Source organism: Danio rerio, chromosome 6, assembly GCF_049306965.1.
Source record: "Danio rerio strain Tuebingen ecotype United States chromosome 6, GRCz12tu, whole genome shotgun sequence".
In the NCBI taxonomy this organism is placed as follows: Eukaryota; Metazoa; Chordata; class Actinopteri; order Cypriniformes; family Danionidae; genus Danio; species Danio rerio.
The window spans coordinates 44450001-44459455 of NC_133181.1; the positions used below are offsets into that span (position 1 = coordinate 44450001).

General features: G+C 34.4%; 1 long non-coding RNA gene across 1 annotated transcript in view; it reads left to right on the top strand.

Annotated features, from left to right (window-relative positions):
* The window catches only part of LOC137496000 (uncharacterized), an 18676-nt gene extending 9564 nt beyond the window's left edge, over nucleotides 1-9112 (top strand). Inside the window, exons 4-5 of the long non-coding RNA XR_011016055.2 lie at nucleotides 7333-7439; nucleotides 8944-9112. This is a non-coding gene — a long non-coding RNA (uncharacterized lncRNA). The remainder of the gene's footprint in view (nucleotides 1-7332; nucleotides 7440-8943) is intronic.
* Nucleotides 9113-9455: the final 343 nt, after the last annotated feature.

Below are 9455 nucleotides of genomic sequence, written 5' to 3' on the forward strand. Positions count from 1 at the left end.
GAGGCAGCAGGGCTATCCACTGAGCTACCGTGCCACCAAAACTGGAACTTGTCTAACAAAATAACTTAAGGTTCCAAACTTTGGTGCACCCAAATTATTAGGGGGAAAATCAGGATCTCCATACAGCCATCCATCCAGTTTATTTTCTATGTATACATATTTTTTACGGAATAAGACACACTTATTTTAAAACAATGTATTGATATAGAGTAGAAAGTAAAGTGAAAACGCAAGTGTAAACTGTATGCCTCCAACATGTGGGGCACAGTATTGTCTGAAATGCTTCCTCTGATACCTGTGCATGGAAGCTATTAGAGAAATGATGGATTTTTAAGTGGTCACAAGTGTGGACAGAGTATAATAACCCCTTTTAATTAGCTTGTGAGGACCGCAATCACATGGTGCGTTGAATAATGAGAATAAATGAAAGGATTTGAAATGGTCAGTGCGAATGTCGGACATCTCTGAGAAGGAATGGATTGGAATGAAGAGTAGCAGAGGGCTTCTGTTTTTTTGTGAATGACTCTGTGGAGCCTCATGAATAATAGATTGTGGGTGAAGGACAGAATGTCAGGTATAAATATAGACCACCTCCTTTAACATGTTGGAGTGTTCTGTTGTTTATTTTGTTTCTGTTTATTGCAATAACATCAATTATTTGTTTATTTTTACATGCTTTGGGAAAATGGGGGATAATTAGGCTTACATGTGAGTTTGGCATGTGAAATGGAGGCATCCATGTGCAAATCTCCAATATGTTATCAATTATAATCTTAGCCAAAAGATAATTTAAAAATTATTTATGAATCTCTATTATTAAGGCAAGCACATTTTCCAGTAAACTATATTTTTGATTTGTATATATTCGATTTCTCTTTCCTTCCTTTGGCTAGGCTGTTCTGTTATATGGTACACTTTTCTTTTTTTCTGAAATTAACTCAAATTAAGGGACATTCTACCAGAAATGTACCTTATCTGCCCCTGAAATAAAAACACAAATACAGTGAATAAAAAGTATTTCATCCCTAAAATTTTTAAATTGGAATAATGGTTGTTTTCTGCGAGTTGTTCTGTAAAAGAATATGTCGTTCATTTGGTTCTCAGATTTTTGTTCTTTATTAAAAACACTGTACCACTGTACAAACTCTGTTATTGTCCTTGTCCCAATTGAATCCACAGCTTTAATAGTTTTGTTATGCTAAAAACTGTTATTTAAGAAAAAAAAATATTTAGAAATAGATCGATTTAGTAATCATTCACATCTATTGATTTAAAACATGAAATTCTAAATCAATTAAATACTACAAACATATAATACAAATATATTTACAATTGTCCCCGTGTTTCTGTCAGTCTTGTCATATTTGCAATAAATTTAACATAAAATGCGTGCATTAGGCTACGACTCGGAATTGACAATTTGACTGAGAATTCAATTTAATTCAATTCAGCTTTATTTGTATAGCGCTTTTACAATGTAGATTGTGTCAAAGCAACTTCACATAAATGGTCATAGTAACTGGAACAGTGTAGTTCAGTTTTTAGTGTTTAAGTTCAGTTCAGTTCAGTTCAGTTTAGCTCAGTTCAGTGTGATTTAATCATTACTGAGAGTTCAAACACTGAAGAGCAAATTCATCAATGCATAGCTCTACCAATCCTGAACCATGCGAGCCAGTGGCGACAGCGGAGAGGGAAAAAAAACTTCACCTGATGGGAGTGAAGAAAAAAAACCTTGAGAGAACCAGACTCAGTTGGGCACGAGAAGAAGTTGGCAGTGATCAAGGAGCATTCTATCATTAAACTAAATGATTTTATGCTGGTTTTTGTATGTTTCTGGTAGAATGTCCCTTAAATGAGAGAAAAAAAACTGTAAACTGTATTTTTTTCCTCTTACCATCTATCACTCCAGCCTGATCTCACAAGAAAACGTAAGTATTTTACGTTTTGCCAGTTTAGTGGCTAATTCGTATACGAGTTTAGTTATACGAAATTGTACGATTTTAAAAAGGAGGCGTGGCACCTCCTAACCCCACCCCTAACCCCAACCGTCATTGGGGAATGAGCAAATCGTACTAAATTGTACGAATTAGATTGTACGAATTTGTACAAATTAGCCACTAAATCAAAGTTACGAATTGCAGTGAGATTGTGTTGATCATTCTGGTTAGAGTGCTCAGTAATTATGGCTATTAGTAGTGGTTAAATGTTGCCAAATTACCTTTCTTAATGTGAATGTTTTCTACCATTTTAAAGTATTGTACTGGTTTCGTACAGTATATGTCATGTACTGTATATGCCAAATCAGAATACATTTACAGTACATCACAGGTACTGTATTTCTTATTGTGCTTTATTTGTGCTCTTCCAATGTAGGAGCTACTTTAGTTTACCCAAATTAAAAATTAAGTAATTCCTATCCCTGCTGTGTTATTACCAAAAAGTGATTACTTCAACCAGTTATTTTAGGAATTGAGAAAAAAATAATGCATAGCCAAAGTACCTATAAAGTATAATATCATTATGAATGCAATTTCACCAGATGGCTTGAATAGCTCTATTTGTAAAACAAAATATTTTAGATTTGTTTAAAAGATGTCATTATATGGGTGTGATTTGTGTACAACAAATTGCAAGCAAGAATAATTACAATAGAACAAAGACAAAACGTCATAGAAAATGGTTTCTGGAGAGTCAAACAGTATTCAGGTACAGTAATTGAATAATGAAATATAAAATAACACTGTGTAGTCTTCATTGTGGTTATTCAGTAAAATTATTCTTCATTAAAGTTGTCTGCCTAAATGCTTTAAACTCTTGAAATGCAACATAAAAACATGCAAATGATAAAGTTTCACTCTGTTATGGTCATATACTTTGCAATGACTCAACAAATCTCATATTTTGTCAATTGTTGATTAACTAAAATCCCAACTCAGTGTATCATGTGATGTGACAATAGAGTATATGCACAGCTAAGGTTTTTCAGCCAATGATAAACTCAGAGAAAGCTTTGTGACTATTTTCAATTTCATCAGGTTCCTTTTACAGCATAGATGTTGTAATGTACTAACAATACATTTAGTTATATACATTTAAGCATTTATTCATTTAGTTGTACAGGCGTAAAATGAGACACAAAAACAGTGTAACCACTAGTGTCGTCAGGATTAGCAGACGAGTGCAAAAACTCTGTTGAAGATACTGGGGTGAAATAAACTGTCATATTTAAATAACATGGCGGGGGGAAATTAAATTTAATGCAGTGCTTCTTGTCCAGTCTGAGACGCACTTTATTGTATATCTATCAAGCAGTGAAGGTCATCAATTTTTAAATGTGGCATTTTGATAATGAAAAGGCAGTTCACTAGAAACGCTGAGGCTGGCTGGCTGAAATTAAAAGTGTGTCCATGTCCCCTATTGCGGACACACTCATTGCAATATACATACTAAAATGATAAATTGTGCGGTCCTAATGTACATTTTAAAATGCTTTTGGTTAGCCTCTCATACAAGTGCTTTGACAGCTGACCAAAAAAGCTGAAGATACTATACTTCATATCAAGTCCTGTGAGATTATATAAAAAAAATCTGTAGCCTATATCCAGTGTTATGTTATTATATGACTAAACTGGACGTCTCCTTGAGCCTGTTTGAATTATCAAGAAGCAAAAATAACAAAACTACTTGCACCGGAAGCGTTTAAAAGTGAAAAAAAATAAAAATTAGAGCAGCAGTTTCTAAACACACACTGTACGTGGGACAGGTTAAAATTAAGGTCAGTGAATTCAGAGTTTTCTTTTCTCATCATGAGGATAAAAAGAATATAATCAATGTAAATAGTGATATTGAGCACAAAGGAAGAACAGAGCTAATTAGTCCATAAAACGAGCTCATTATCTGAGAGACGTTCTCACATGTAATGTGTTGCTTTATTGTCAGCTTTTGTGAATAGAACTGGTGCTGTTTAATTATTTAAAGATTGTGTAATCAGAAGTGGTCACCTAAGCTTGAAACAAAGTTGGCAGTTTTTCTATGGTCATGTTCACGGTTTAGTTTGGTCTTTATCTTCTCAGCAGATAGCAATCTGTATGTGACGAGAATAAATTATATTGCGTTCATGAGAACTAATCTAAATAAAATTTGTACACTTTAATTTAAAGTAGATTCTATAAAGGACCTTTAACGTGCGGAACCTTTTCATTTCACCAAACCTTCTTAGAATTAAAAAAGGTTTTTAACTATATTAAACTGTTCTTCAAATAACTTGTTTGGAATTATTGTTTAGCATCACTGCCTAAACTTTGATCTGAGTTTATAATGAATTTTCTAGTTTAAGTATGAATTATCATATGCAGTTAAAGACAGAACAAAATGCAATCACTGTAGAAGTTTGTGCCATAAACTGAATATCAGCATATCCTAATATAATGTAAATGATGCCTCTCATATAAAATTTGTTGAAAAATACACCTCCATCAAGCAAAAGCTGCATGATGTGGCGTCATATTATTTTGTATCCCCATGTGTGCTGCATATATACAATAGTAATAGATAGAGCCCCAGAGGCGGAGCACCCAGATAACATCATCGACATATTTTCTACATATTTCACAATAAGGTGTCATTTACTTTAGATTAAGGCACACAATTCTTGACACCCAGGGTTCCCTTTCAGACTTTTTCCTTTTTCCGATGCAAGAATCATGAGTTTCTAAAACTTTGAATAGTAACTGTTGGATCTCTAGCTGAACTCCTTTCAACATGCTGGCTATGCTGTTGTATGCTTAAAAAGTATAATTGGTGCTTAAAGGCAGCTAAACAGACTGTAGAAGATGTAATTATGATAAAACAGTCCCAAAGCTACTCTTCTGTTACACACATAGAATAATGTGCTGTTTCTTTGCAAAAACAGCCCAGACGATATAGGATGTGTTATAAGTAGGTTTATAGCGTGCCTTCTTCAGTTCAGGGCAAATATACTGGGGTCTGAACGTCATATTTTAAGCAATAATTTTCAAAATGAGGAAAGTTAAACCCATAGGTAAATATTATGAATTTAGAATTTTTTTTTCAAAGTATAATACCAAATGGAATGCAAATAGAAACACAACTTTTCATTTTGGGATAAAAAAAAAACAAATTAAATTACAAATTTAGCTTCTAGCTTTAAACTCAATGAATGGCTTTTGCGGCTTGTTCAAACTACTTATTTAATCTTGAAACAACACAAGATTTGGGACAACTTAAATATTTTGTTGTTCAATCCATTTAAACTTGTAAAAACAATTAAGTTCACTTAATGTTGGGACAACATGAGGGTTTGTTTGGAGCCCAGCATTTAATTTACAGTGCATCAAAGATATATTGTGTAGACTCAAAAACAAAATAACTCATTGAACGAACTCAATTAAATTGAGTTTAATTCAATCCAATAAGTTTGTTTAGCACCAACCTAAAAAAAAAACTATTTACACACTTAAATACCATTGAGTTGGTCCAACATGATTTTATAAAATATTTTTTGTATTTAACTTAAACTCAAAGATTTGATAATATCATGTACTGTATGTCTATTATGTGTCGTACATCTTTTAGTTTTGTTTGAAGTTATCCTAAATCAACTAAAAAAGAAATTTTAAGCATACTTCATGAGTTACATATACAGTTGATTGAGACTGATCTTAGAACTTATTTTTTTCACAGTGGCCGAGAGAGCTTAACGCACTGCAAATTCTGAACACAAACAACTTAAAAAATGCGCTGCATTTTGTCATAACACAAACAAACGAAGGAACGAATTGCATTTATTAAATGTGCTGCATACTATAAAAACAACGTTTCACATTAATCATCAGTTTATTTAAGATAATAATTTACAAAAGTCAATGTAATTGTTTTATCAAGATATATATATATAAATTTGAAAGACCAAAAACAACTTTACTGAGCAACAGTCACAGCATAATAACACGTCCATATCTCAGCAGGGTTTGTCATGTTTTTGGGTCCCCTAGAAACATTTCTGTTGTGTCACGTGGATAAGTGTTGTGACAAAATGCAGCGCGTTTCTTCAGTTGTTTGTGTTGTGAGCAGTGGTGGAAAGAGTACTGAAAAAGCATACTTAAGTAAAAGTTCCACTACTTGCCTAAAAATGTAGTGTGAGTAGAGTAAAAGTACCTGTTGTAAATATTACTCAAAGTAGAAGTAAAAAGTTGCCCTTTTAAAAGTACTAAAAGTTAATGCATTTACATGTAATTTGTGGATGTGTGTAAACGTAAAATTCTGTAGTGCATTTAGTTATTGCCCAGCAGGCACACAACGTCATAAGACTTTAATATGAGGTTAGGTTTAGGTTGTGATGTCAGGTGACCAAAATTCAATGTCTAGTCAGCGTCTAAGGACAACATTATTTTGATGTCCAGTAATGACATCAAATGACATTGATATTTTGTCGATTTTAGGTTGTTAGAAAGTGACCAAAATCTAATGTCGAGCCAACATCTTAAACCAACGTCATATTGACATCAAATACTGACATTTATTCTGCAGTTATGGCAACCAAAATTCAACGTCTGATAGATGTCATACAGGTAACGTTGACACAACGTTAAGCTGTAACATCATTAGACGTTGATATTTGGTTGGTTTTAGGTTCTACTTTGAACTGTGACATAGGGCTGACGTTGACTTCTGATGTAAACCCGATTTTCATTTCCAAACAAAATGCAGCGTCTCCACGACGTTACAAATTCAATCTGACAGCATGTTTACGTCTTGTGCCTGCTGGGTGTTTACGGCCGTTTCGGTCATCATACAGTAAATATGTGCAGAGTTTATTGATAATGTTTTCATGCAAAGTATATATTTTTAAAAGGGGGAAAACAATAAATCATTGTATGAATGCTGTAATGTTTAAATAATTTACCATTTAAAATGCGTGAAGGTCATGTGAAGGTCTGGTTTCTTCAAACCAGAGCTGGAATTTTATATGTAAGGGATAGTAACAATCTTCAGTAATGACATGTGCTTTCTGTTTAATCTCAATGAATACATTTCACTTTGTTGTCTCACTCACTCAATGTCTGTCCACCATTTCTAATCAAGTGCTGAGTTTTCATGTTGAAATTCCTTAAATGAAGCCTTCTCTGGGTTGTGTCTTCCTTCATTTTCTAGGTTTAAAAGTGGAATGCATGTATAGATTGAGCTAGCAGAGGAAATTGGGCTTCCTTTTTTAAGCTCTGATGATTGAACACAAATTGTCTGGCTTGTGTTTTGGTGAGTAAAACGCAACACAGAAATGACTTTTTTTCCCTCCTTCACTGTTGCTTTTAGATATTGTCCAGCCATGCAGTGGACCATGTTTAGTGAAGGGCCTGAACCAGAAGAGAACCAGATTGATTGCTCTGATTTTCTCCCACTGCAATCTCATGGGCGGAAAGGTGAGTGTGCTCCCATGATGCATTGCCTCTCAGGCGTATGCAACTCCCACAGAGCTTGTCTCCCTCTTGTAACTCGGTTTCTTTCAGGGTTGGTATTTTCAAATAATGGGCACACCGAAGTAAACGCTACACTGCACAAAACCTATAGCCAATGTGTATTTTTAGAAAGATTAACATTCCAGCATGAGGATTATAATTATTTTTATGACCATTATAATCAAATGTAGTGGTTCGAGTCTGATTATCATATATTTTTATTGATTTTCAAAATGAGAAAGACCTAATGGTAAACATGCATTTTTATCAAAGGGAGAGTTTATATATTAAAATATATTATTTTGTGTATAACAGAAGAAAGAACAAATAAATAGTAAGCAAATAATAGCAGGATTATTGTTAAGGTAAACTATAACTTTAAGAGAAGCAATCAGCATCCATGTTTTGCTTATTTACTTTCGGAATAAGATAGGCACTTTACGTCTTCCTATAGTCTAGTGTCAATAGCAGATGCTGATAAATCTCCCACATTGTTTTTACAGCTGACTTCCTATTGAAGAGTCTCCTATCATCAAATTAGCTTTTCATTTGTCCACCTGAATGGCGCTGATAAGTATAACAATGAAGCCCTGTGACAGCAGATGGCTATACGTCTGAAGCTCTTGATTATCTCACGATGGCGTAAATTGAAGCAAACAGCAGCTGGAGATGAGCGTGAAGTTCAGAAGGAACCACCAACTGATGTGATTCGCTCATTCAGTGAAACATACACGCTGCAGAAAAATACTTTGATCAGAACAAATGAAGTTTTTGTAATTAAATATTAATATTAATATAGATTTTTTATTGTTTTCATTCCTTATTCCTTATATATCAGTAAGTAATTACATCAAGAATCGAAACGTTCAAATATTTAATCAGGTCTTTATTGTTGGGAAGTTTTTAAAGGTTATTAAAGCATTCTCATATCAAGACCAAATGGCTCTTTTTTTTGTTTTACACAGCAGATGCCCTTCCAGCTGCATCCCAGTACTGGAAAACACCCATACACACTCATTCACAAACATACACTACAGCTAATTTAGTTTATTCGATTCAACTATAGAACATGTCTTTGGACTGCGGGGGAAACCGGAGTACCCGGAGGAAACCCATGCAAACACGGGGAAAACATCCAAACTCTACTCTGAAACGCCAGCTGGAACTCTAGCGACCTTCTTGATGTGAGGCGACAATGCTAACCACTGAGCCCCCTTGAACATCTTTTCTTCTCTCCCTTCAGGTTTATGATCACTTTAGTATGGAGAAAAAAATACTTCACTGATTCCTCAAATGACCAGTGACATCAAACAACAACACAAACAGGCAGCAATACATCTGCTCTGTTGCTCCACACTTGAGTCCACTTATTTGTCCACTGGAAGAAAAGCCAGCTCTGATAACCCTGATGCGCCAGCAATCACATCTAATTTGTGTTGTGTTCATCTCTTTTGTGATGCTATGGGAGGTTTTCCACATCCCGCAAGTCACATTAAGGAAGAGAAGATGTGGAGTAGATCAGAATCTGTAACATCCAGCTTGATCCCAATCTCTTCTGCTGCCTCCAGATGGCCTTGAGGAATTGAAAACAAACCATCCTGTTGAGGATTCACAAGTCTGATGAGCTGCTGAAGCAGGTTATCTCCAATCATTTCTTATTTTTTCAGGCCCTTTACTTTGTGTTTGTGAAGGTGATAATGCTCACGAGAGTGATTGGCTGCGTTTTGTGTAAATATTATTGTTTTTTTTTTCTTTATTACATTTTGCACAGAGCAAGATTATTTTAAAGAAAACCATCCAGTTATTTCTATGCAACTTGGTTATTTATGCTCTACAGTTCAAAAGTTTAGGGTTGTTGTTTATTGTTCTAAAGTAGTTTCATATCCTCTCCAAGGACAAACACATTAAATGTATCAGAAATACACACACACACACACACACACACACACACACACACACACACACACACACACACACACA